Source organism: Lissotriton helveticus, chromosome 8, assembly GCF_964261635.1.
Source record: "Lissotriton helveticus chromosome 8, aLisHel1.1, whole genome shotgun sequence".
In the NCBI taxonomy this organism is placed as follows: Eukaryota; Metazoa; Chordata; class Amphibia; order Caudata; family Salamandridae; genus Lissotriton; species Lissotriton helveticus.
The window spans coordinates 181,880,102-181,891,231 of record NC_136069.1 but is presented as its reverse complement, the minus strand read 5'-3'; positions in this window follow the sequence as shown (position 1 = coordinate 181,891,231).

Genomic DNA, 11,130 nt, shown 5'->3' with positions numbered 1-11,130 from the left:
TTATTTGTCTATCTCATCTTTTCTGCTGTTGTCATATCAGTCCTCCCTTTTCAAGCTCCCTATTGTAAATAGGTTCTTTAAAGGTGTTCAGCTCAATTTTCCTCCAGATCCCTTTGTTATGCCTCAATGGGACCTCACTTTGGTTCCTAATTTTCCAATGTGTGCTACTTTTTGAGCTGCTTTATAACCTCCCTCTTGGACTCCTTTCCATCAAGACAGCCTTTCTGATGGCAATTACATCTTCTCTGAGGGTCAGTGAACTGCAGATGCTGTCATCTCAGCCTCTGTTTATTTATCTAAACCCAGACAAAATGGTCCTGCAGACTCGAGCATCCTTCTTACCGAAGGTGGTCCACCGTTTCACATAGGACAGTCCATCACCTTGCGTATCTTTTACATCCGCCTCATCCCTCTAATGAAGACTACAGAACAGCTGGACCCAAAAAAAAGCATTGTCATTATACCTCGACTGCACACAACCATTCCGGATGAACGTTCAACTGTTCGTGGGGTATGTCGGAACCGAGAAAGGGAAGGCTGTGCAGAAACAAACTATCTCCTGATGGATTGTTCTCTGCGTTGAGCTCTGCTATGAATTAGCCAAGAAGCAACTCCTGGAGGGCTGGCTTGCTTGCTCATTCCACCAAAGCAAAGGCTGTGACCACTTTATTAGCACACACAGTTCAGATCCTGTACATCTTTCTGGCTGCAACGTGAACTTTGTTGCACACGTTCACCAAGCATTACTTGCCTATACAGTCGGGTCCGTCTGGATGGGCACTTTGCCCGTTCGGTCCTGCAGGACTTTCTAGTCTAAATCTGGTTCGCAGACGCACCTCTGAGGTATTGTTTAAGTATCTATTCTAAGGGGAGGAATCTGGCTAGAAGCCGCTATCAGATGAACAAAAAATGTTTGGTATAAGCCTGATCTGGTAGAGTCTGTCTATCCACAGATTCCTTACCGACCAGCCACCCATTCTACTTGCTCTGCAAACTGATTTTTAGCTACAGGGCTGTTACATTTTCAGGGCTCTAATTTCACAAACTAGTAGTCACTGTTCTTTGTGGCTCTACGCTCCTGCCATGGAAAGTTGTTTAAAAAAGCCTGACGTCTCTGTGCTTAGATGGTGCTTATATAGGCACCACGCACATCACTTTTGGCGCAGAGGACGCGACGCTGCCACATGGAGCCAGACAATGGCATCTACCGGCAGTGGTACTGCTTTTGAAAAGATTCACTGATCCAGTTTGATGTGGGGGTTGTTCTATGGTAAGGAATTTGCGGCTAGATAGTCCAGATAGGGTGTTACTGAAGGTAAGTAACTTGTTTATTAAGTGCAACATTAGGGGTACAATGTCTGAGAAAACAAATGTTGATCTTGGACCCTCACAATGTTTAACTTTGGTGTTTTGTGCTGCGTCATGTGAAAAAGTGTGGGCATATGCATGCAAATACCATAAAGGAGAGGGAAGTCAAACTCTTTAAGGCCCTGTACTATTTTGGAAAACACCACTACTCTGGTTTCACGTACCGTCCCCCTACAGTTCACCTTTGACTGGTAAGTCCACCAATAGGGCTCCCTCAAAATAGAAGTCCTCCAGGACACCACATAGGAAGAATAGGAGAGATCCTTTTGTCCCTCAGTATTGTTAAAGGTCCAGAGGTTTATCTTCCTAGCAGTGGTTACTCCAGTATTGGAGCTTTCATAGATTCACATACCTGAATCATTCCCCATCGTCGAGACGGGAGTCTCCGGTATATAAAAAGCAATGCTTAGCAGTATAGCCAACTGAAAAGAGGCCTTGGCCCATTTCCCTTTTGCAACCCATAACCTGTGTTATGTAAAAAAGGACCAAACTTTTCCCTTAGCCCATCAGAGCACCTCACCCTCTAGAACACTCCTGAGAGAACCTTTTGTCCCTCAGATTTTCTACTAGCATGTTGTGCTAGGGAGTCTCCTTTGTGCTCTGCTTAAACTCTAGCTATTCAGCTTTTCAGGAGCTTGATTTCTTTCTATTGTCTCTTGTATTTGATAATATTGTGACCTGTTCTCAACTACATTCTGTAGAATGTCTGGGAAAGAGAAGAAGGGTCTATTTAGAGCCTGTGCTACCTGCTCTAAGAAGAGACTCTACACTGATGACCCACATGAAGACTGCATTTATTGTCTTTACTTGGACCACCAAGCCAAGGACTGCAAGGTATGTCGCACTTTCTCTAGCAAGACCCTTAGAGATCGTGAGGGACGCCTTTTGATATGGCTTCAGAAAATTAAGGCCAGAAAGGAGGTGATCTCTAGTGATAGTGATCAGGAGTCCTCCTCTACATCTAGGAGATCTCAGAAAAGATCAAGATCTCCTCAGGGTCACTCCTCAGGGGAGCGTCCTGAGAAGGACCTAAAAAAGACCACTCATGGGTCTTCAGGGCGTAGTCCTTCAAAATCTCCTCAGCCAAAAGAAAAGGAGAGCAAAGGACACACTTCTGGAGAGAAAGTTTCAAAGAGAGCCTCTTTTGAGCCTTCAAAGTCCCCACCTCTGGTCAAGGAATCCTTCAGGAAACCATCTTCTATTACTCCTGAGGAGAGAAGCAAAAAATCTACATAGTCGACGAGAGCGTTGACTAAGAAATCATAGTCTATGGCGACGAAGACAGAGGTACAGAAACTGCCATTACCTGTTATGGTATCGGAGCGTCGACGACAGTGGCAGTGATGACGACGACCATGTCGCCGACTGGATCGTGGTTCTGGTGCAGTGTCGACAACAACATAGTCGACTGTAGGGTCCAAAATAAGATTCTGGATCTACCAATTGATGGGGAGGATTTGTTTGGACGTCTGGTAGATGAAACCCTTCAAAGTATTAAGAAGGACACTGATACGGCGAAGGCCTAGGGTACGTTGCAATATCGGAAGGTGCCCTTTTCGAGGTGCCAGAGGGAGAGGACAACCATCCTATAGAGGTGGATACCAACAAGGTAGATATCCCTCTTATTCTTCCTCATCGCAGCAATACCGACAGCAATACAGACAGACAATCTGGAAGCTATTCTAAATCTGCTCCCAAAGGACGAGTAGATCGTCCAGGTAAAGACAGCAATGACAACCTTCAATGTCCGGCTTCTTATACTCCTACCCCTCCAAATGTTCCCCTGGGTGGAAGAGGAACCCCATCTATTTACATCAGTGGCAGAGAATAACATCAGACAAATGGGTCCTCCAGATAATAAGATTGGGACATACTCTAGAATTTCTGCAATTCCCTCCCACGCCACCTACGTATCAAGAAGTCAAACATCTATCTCAAATTCGTTCAGAGATTCAGGCAATGCTCCGAAAGGGAGCAATAGAACCGGTACTGAACTCCCAAAGCGGGGAAAGGATTTTATTCCTGTTTCTTGATCCAAAAGAATGCTCTCCAATGGCGTCCGATTCCGGACCTAAGGTGGTGACCCTCCAGGATATTCTGCTACTCTTCAACCCAGGAGATCAAATGACCTCCCTAGATTTACAAGATGCATATTTTCATATCCCCATTCATCCTTCCCACAAAAAGTACCTTTGATTTACAGTGGCCGGAGACCATTACCAGTTCAGAGTGCTGCCGTTCGGCCTAAAGTCTGCCACGAGAATTTTTACAAAATGTCTGGCGCCGGTGGCAGCTCATCTCCGAAGACAAAAACACCAAATATTCCCATACCTGGACGATTGATTGATAAAGGCACCATCGGAGAAGTCTGCTCAAACTTCAACTTTGGCATGCATGCAGTTGTTTGCAGATCTGGGTCTGACTTTAAATGTGGAAAAATAGTCTCTTCAACCATCCAGAAGGAACGTGTTTTAGGTGCAATCCTACACACTTCACAAAACAAGGCATTCCCATCACCAGAAAGACAATTGTGACTCTTATCTCTAGCCAAAGAGTTCAGGAGAAAAAAGTTTTTCAGTCCGAAAGTACAAATCGCTTTTGGGGACAATGTCTTCGTGCATACCACTCATCCCCCTTTGTCGATAGAGAATGCGTCCATTGCAAGAGGCGTTAGATCTACAGTGGTGCCAAGCAAAGGGATACTTCGAGGACAAAATCAACGTTACACAACCGATGTTGCATGCATGAACGTGGTGGACTCGCAGAAGCAACATCTCGGTGGGTCTTTCCTTCCTCACCGAACCAGCCCCATTAGTGGTTACCACGGATGCCTCTCTGGAATGATGGGGAGCAGTCCTCTAGGATTTAAAGGTCAGCGGCCGATGGAAGCAGCAGAAGCCGCAACTTCACATAAACCTATTGGAATTGAGGACTATAGATTTGGCATTGTTAGCCTTCCTCCAAGAGTCGAAGGAAAATCGGTGTTAGTGCGGACAGACAACACAACCGCGATGCACTATATAAACAAGCAGGGGGGCACAAGATCACTTTGTGTGGAGAGAAGCTCAGAAGATATGGAAATGGGCTATAAGACACAAAGTAGCTCTAAAAGCAGTACATCTTCCAGGGGATCAAAACACGACAGCGGACACTCTCAGCAGGCAGAAGACCACCTGTCGCGAGAGGAAATTCAACCAGGACATACTTCTGGAAATCTTTGGCAAATGGGGAATGCAGACAGTGGATCTATTTGCCACAGCCCAGAACAAGATATGCCAGTTCTTTGCAAGCTGGCATCACCAACGCTTTTCCGCCCATTCCCCTTCGGCCGCGAGTGCTCACAAAGATGAAGAAGGAACCGTGCAGGATAATACTGATAGCCCCTTGGTGGCCCAGGCAGCACTGGTTCCCGGAACTGCCCCTTTTATCGGACACAGAACCAATACGTCTACAGCCAATACCAGCACTGTTGACTATGGCTCAGGTACAGATGCGGCATCCAGACCCGGCATCTCTGCAATTAGCAGCCTGGCTCCTGAATACCGTGAATTTAATCAATTAAACATTCCGGCAGAATGCAGAGAGATCCTGGCGAAAGCAAGGGCTGAGAGCACTAATAAAACATATCAAATGAAATGGAAAAGATTCTGCTTGTGGTGTCAAGAGAACGACCTACATCCTCTTCGGGCAGAGGCACATCAGATCATTCCATATTTACTACGGCTGGCAAAGTCAGGATTGGCCCATGCCTCTATTAAAGTGCATCTAGATACAGGAGAAGCTCATCGGGTCCATCTCTGTGGTCAGGGAGGATTATAAAATAATTCATGAACGTTGTTGTTTAGAGTTGACCTACCTATCAGGCCTACACCTCCACTACGGCAACTGAACGTTGTTTTATCACAGTTGATGAAACCACCATTTGAGCCATTTCACAGAACTGATCTAAAATTCCTATCCTGGAAGGTGGCTCTTTTAATACCTCTGACTTCAGCCAGAAGAGTAGGAGAGATACAGGCACTTACAACTGAAAAACCTTTTCTGCAATTCAGAGAGGACAGGAGGGTGCTCAGAACGAGTCCAAAATGTATACCAAAGGTACCGGCGGATTTCCACTTGAATGAGCCATTGATCCTTAAAAGATTCTTCCCTCAACCATCTACAGCTGCAGAGAGGTCTCTCCATACTCTGGATGTTGCAAAGAACAAAATCTTTCAGGAAATTACACAATTATTCGTGGTTTTTAGTGCCCCCAGGAAGGGGTTCCCTTTGTCGAAACGGAATCTCAAGGTGGTTTTCAAACGCCATTCAATACTGTCATCAGGCGGCGGGGAAGCCCTTGAATGCATGTGTTAAGTGCACATTCAACAAGAGCGGTGTCAACCTCTACTGTTCTGTTTTCAAGCGTACCTATCCAGAACATCTGCAGGGCGGCTACCTGGAGGACTACGCATAAGTTCACCAGACATTACTGCCTAAACGCTCATGCAAGAGGCGATGTAGCAGTGGGACAAGCTGTACTGAGGAACCTATTCCAGTAACAGTGAGCCTTCTTTGTCATCCCTCCTTCCTTGGTTGGTAAGATAAGCACATTTTATTGTTGTATGCTGTCTTGTATGTAATTTATTAACAATCTGTCTATGGATGTGTATATACAGCTACTGCTATGGGGGGGGGGGGAGGACATATGTTGCCTACTTGAGAGAAGTAGGTGACAAAACAAAATGTGCTATGATTTACTGCTCGAACTTCAGACTAGACTATTCTACCCCCTTCTGGACCAGTGTAGAGATGCAGGCACTTCCACACACTTTTGTTCAAAGCTGGCACTAGGTATAAAACTATAGCCCTCAGACCCCCTCTTCAGTACACTCCTGTACCTGTGCACACTGCAGAAGGATGACTTACCTGCTGCCAGATGATGGCCTGCTGCTTGAGGCATGCCCTCAAGAAGACTAGACCTGCTACCTTAATCTCAGCCCACCTGAATCACTCCAAGGGTTAGATAGCTGGCCTCCTGCTCTAAGCTACAAGGGATCCAAAAAGCTCCAGAGGCCTTTCTGCAACTGTGCTGTTGTACTGGACCTGCAGCTAAAACTGCATGAGCCTTGCTGGCCTCTGCTGGTGTTAGTTCCTGATCCCCAGTTGGTGCATCCCAGGTCCTGGACTCTTAACGAAGCATCAGTTGAACTCCAATTGGAAGAAAATGATAAACCTTGACGTTTTGGGCTCTCCGCGCCTGCGAACAGGTCCATCCATACCAAGATATTCTCTTCCCGTGGATCCTTATCAATAGTCATAAGCACATGAATATTCGCCGCATACGTGCGGGACCCCAGAAACACATCACATCTATGTGAAAACCATCTATGTATCTATATATATATATATATATATATATATATATATATATATATACATATACCTGAAATAAACAGGCTAGTGTTAGATTCCTTACCTTAGAATATCCCCAGGCGTCAGGCTGGATCCGGAAAGTTTTGCGTAGCAGTACCCCTGCGCGTCTGTAGGCGTCTGCGGCTCTGTGTCCGTTGTCGGTGCCGGAATGCCGTCGTCAGGGTACTTAGACGCTGCCATCGCGCACTGACGTCCGTTCTTTTTTTTCCGCGCCAGCAAGCGCAGATCTGGAAAAAGCAGTACTCCTTAGTCACTTTTAGACTAACTTTTTCGATCTTCTTGATCCTGTTTCGAGTCGTAATACTGTCAGTAGGGGGGTTCAAGCCCTGTGCAGATTGCAACTGACTGATGTCGGTTACTGACCCCCATCGCCGGTGCCTGTATTGCCTTGGGGCCAACCATGACGACAAGTCGTGCCCCGACTGCAGGGCCTTTACGTCGAAGGCTAGGCGGGAGCGGTTCCGTAAGCGCCTCGAGCTCCGGCAGTTGGCCCGCGCCGTTCACCGTCCAGGTCGAAGGACTGGTTACGGGGCCACAGTCATCGAAGCTCGGCGAGTCAACACCATTCGTCGGGCTCCAAGTCCTCAGGTAAGAGGCACAAGAAGTCGAAGAGACGACAACGCTCTTCCGACTACCCCCGACGCGGCCGGGGTTCGGGCGACACTGCTTACGCTGCTCCGCCAGAGCCGCAGGAGCCGCCAGAGCTGCAGGCGCCGCTGCCAGCTCCATACCCGCCGGTCCCTGGGCTGAACGCGACACTGGAGGAGATCGATGCCTTCCTCATGGCCATGAGGTTGCTCTCTCCTCCGTATGGTCCCGCTGTGGCGTCTTTGTGCCCCACAGTCCCGAATGGGCGCCCAAGCGGCTGGGTGTTTCGGCCCCGGTGCCGTCGACGACTCCGGTCCCGACGCCGCAGGGCCCATCCGGATCCGGGTCGCCGCTGGTCGACCTTACGATTCTCCGCCGGCGCTGACCCATAGGGTGTCGCCCCCGACGCCGTCCCAGGACGACGTCGTTTCCGGCCCCTCCCTCGGTCCAGATCCGGCATCAGACCCGTGTCATTCGACGCTGAGAAAAGAGCAATTCTTCTATGATCCGGCCCCATCCTTTGAACCTGACTATCAGGAGATGGGAGGCAAGGGGGATTGGGAGGGTTCTGAGGGCCCTCCGGCATGAAAGTGCCAGTCATTTCAGAACTGGGCAGTGGAGGCCAGTGGTTTGGACACTGTGCCCGACACTGGCTTTGTCTCCCCTCCTTCCGTGGCTACGGAGGAGGGGGCTGCTTACAGCGTGGTGTTGACGAGGGCGGCCAAGGCCTTGGGTCTTGAGCTCCCCGTCGGGGCCGTGAGGACTAACCTCACAGAGGTCCTTAAACCGCAAGCAAGCTGGTTGGTGCCTCTACTGCCGTTTAATGAGGCCCTTACTGGCGTTCTGTTGGGCATTTGGTCCAGGCGCGCTACAGGTCCCCCTGTAAATCGGAACGTGACCAGGCGCCACCGCCCGTCCCCGGGCGACCCTAGCTTCCTGTCCACCCACCCCACCCCCGAGAGCCTGGTTATCCAGGCCTCTAACTCCCAGACCGCATTCCCGACTGCACCACCTGATCGGGAATCCAAAAGGTCTGAGCAGTTCGGTAAGAAGCTGTTCTCACTTAGTTTGGGGTTCGGTCGGTCAACACCGCTTGCCTTTTGGGACGGTAAACCCACTCTCTGTGGGACACGGTCGCGGACATGCTGCCAGCTTGCCCGGAGGAGGCCAAGGTCAAACTCGCTCAAGCCCTTGCGGAAGGGCGGGATGCAGCACGGTATCCGATGTGGGCTGGATACCACAGACTCGCTGGGCAGGGCGATTTCCACGACGGTGGTTGTTCGCCGCCACGCCTGAATGAGGTCCGCCAACTTTTCGGCTGATGTCCAGAATTCCCTCATGGACATGCCGTTTGATGGCCGTCGCGCTTTTGGCGACAAGGAAGACAGTGCGCTTGAGCGTTTCAAGGACTCCAGGGCTACGGCCAAGTCCTTGGGCCTGTCGGGCCAGCGCCAGCAAACTTCTGCCTTTCGTGGCCAAGCAAGGGGCACCCCCTCATGCCCTGGCAGCCACAAGCCGCAGACTAACATCCAGCGCGGCGGCGGACGTGGTAACCGCCGTGGCGGTGCCAAGGGACAGCGGCGAGGCCAGTCCACATCCAACCCCGCAGCATCCGCCTTAAAGCCTTCCTAGTCCAAGCTTTCGGGCCCATTCGACGCCAGTGGGGAGCAGGGTTCGCCATCACCTCCCCCACTGGCGCTCCATCACATCGGACATGTGGGTGCTGCAAATCCACCGAAGGGGCTACTCCCTCCCTTTCGAGGCGACCCCTCCAGCCATGCCACCGCAGTACCACTGCATGTCGGGGATCACTTGCAACTTCTGCATGAGGACGTTACGGCCCTCTTGGTCAAGAGGGCATTGTCCGCGTTCCTGGGCCAGAAGTAGGACGTAGTTGCTACTCCCACTACTTTCTGGTTCCCAAGAAGGGCAAAGGAGGCCTTCGCCCTATCTTGGACCTGCGGAACGTCAACAGCTTCCTCCGGAATGAGAAGTTCAAGATGCTGACTTTGGCTCAGGTCTTAGCTGCCCTAACCCAGCAGACTGGATGGTAGCGTTGGACTTGCAGGACGACGATTTCCACATCCCCGTCCTGCCGGCCCACCGGCGTTACCTGCGGTTCACGGTAGGCCGCGAGCACTTTCAGTTTACCGTGTTCCCCTTCGGCCTTACCAGCGCCCCTCGGGTGTTCACGAAAGTGATGGCGGTGGTCGCAGCTCATTTGCGCAGATTAGGGGTGTCAGTCTTCCCCTATCTCGACGACTGGTTGTTGAAGGCGGGCTCGCCCCAGACAGTCGTCAGCCACCTCCAGACTACAGCCAACCTCTTGCACCTGCTGGGGTTCTCCATCAATGTGCCAAAGACACACCTGTGTCCCTCTCAGAAGCTCCTCTTCATCGTAGTGGTTCTGGACTCGGTGCAGTTTCGGGTTTATCCTCCCGAACAGCGGGTTCAGGATATTCAGGCTCTGATTCCGATCTTTCGCCCTTTATCCCGAGTCTCGGTCAGGTTGACGCTGCGACTTCTGGGGCTGATGGCCTCCTGCATCCTTCTGGTGCATCACGCCAGGTGGCGGATGCAGGCTCTGCAGTGGGACCTTAAGTTTCATGGGCCCAGCATCAGGGCAAACGGCCGACCACGTCCTGATCTCGGAGTGCACTGCGAGACAGTTGCAGTGGTGGCTCACGGACCGCGATTGGGTCAACGGCAGATCCCTCTCCCTACCCCAACCGGAGCACGTAGTAGTGACGGATGCTTCGCTCTTGGGCTGGAGGGGGCTTCTGGAGCTGCGGGCGATCCGACTTGCACTGAAGGCATTCCTTCCCTCTGTCCGGGGAAGTGTAGTGTAGGTGTTCACGGACAGCACCACCGCCATGTGGTACTGCAACAAACAGGGCGGGGTGGGGTCGTGCACCCTTTGTCAGGAGGCTCTGCGCCTCTGGCACTGGCTGGAACACCAGGGCATCACCCTGGTGGTTCAACACCTGGCAGGTTCCCTGAACGCCCGGGCGGACGAACTCAGCCGCCGGTGCATGATGGATCACGAATGGCGTCTGAACTCAGACGTGGCGCAAGGCCTCTTTCAGCGATGGAGAGAGCCTTGGTTAGATCTATTCGTCACTGTAGAGAACGCGCAATGTCATCAGTTCTGAGCGTTGGAATTTCCATGGCGGCACTCGCTCGGAGGCGCTTTACGTCGCGAGTGGAGCTGCAGTCTATTGTACGCCTGTCTGCCTCTACCACTTCTGCCCAGAGTGCTGAAGAAGATCAGGCGCGACTGGGCCCAAGTCATCCTTGTGGCTCCGGACTGGGTACAAAGTTCCTGTTATCCCGAGCTACTCAGCATGTCAGTCGATCCCATGATTCGTCTGCCTCTTCAGGAGGACCTTCTGTCGCAGCAGCAGGGGACGGTCCTCCACCCGAACCTGTCCAGTCTCCACCTCCATGCGTGGAGATTGAGCAGCGACAGTTGAGGCCATTTGACTTGCCTCCTGAGGTCTGTGATGTGATTCTGGCAGCCAGGCGTCCCTCCACAAAATCGGTATATGCCTGCAGGTGGAACAAATTTGTGGCATGGTGCACAGCAAAGGCTGTGGATCCCCTTTCTGCCCCCTTTCAGAGGTTCTCCTCTTTCTTCTTTCTCTTGCCCAGCAGGGCTCTGCTCTGGGCACTATCAAGGGCTACCTCTCTGCCATTTCAGCCTTTTTAAGTCTACCTGATCAGCCTTCTCTTTTCAAGTCTCCTGTTGTAAATAGATGG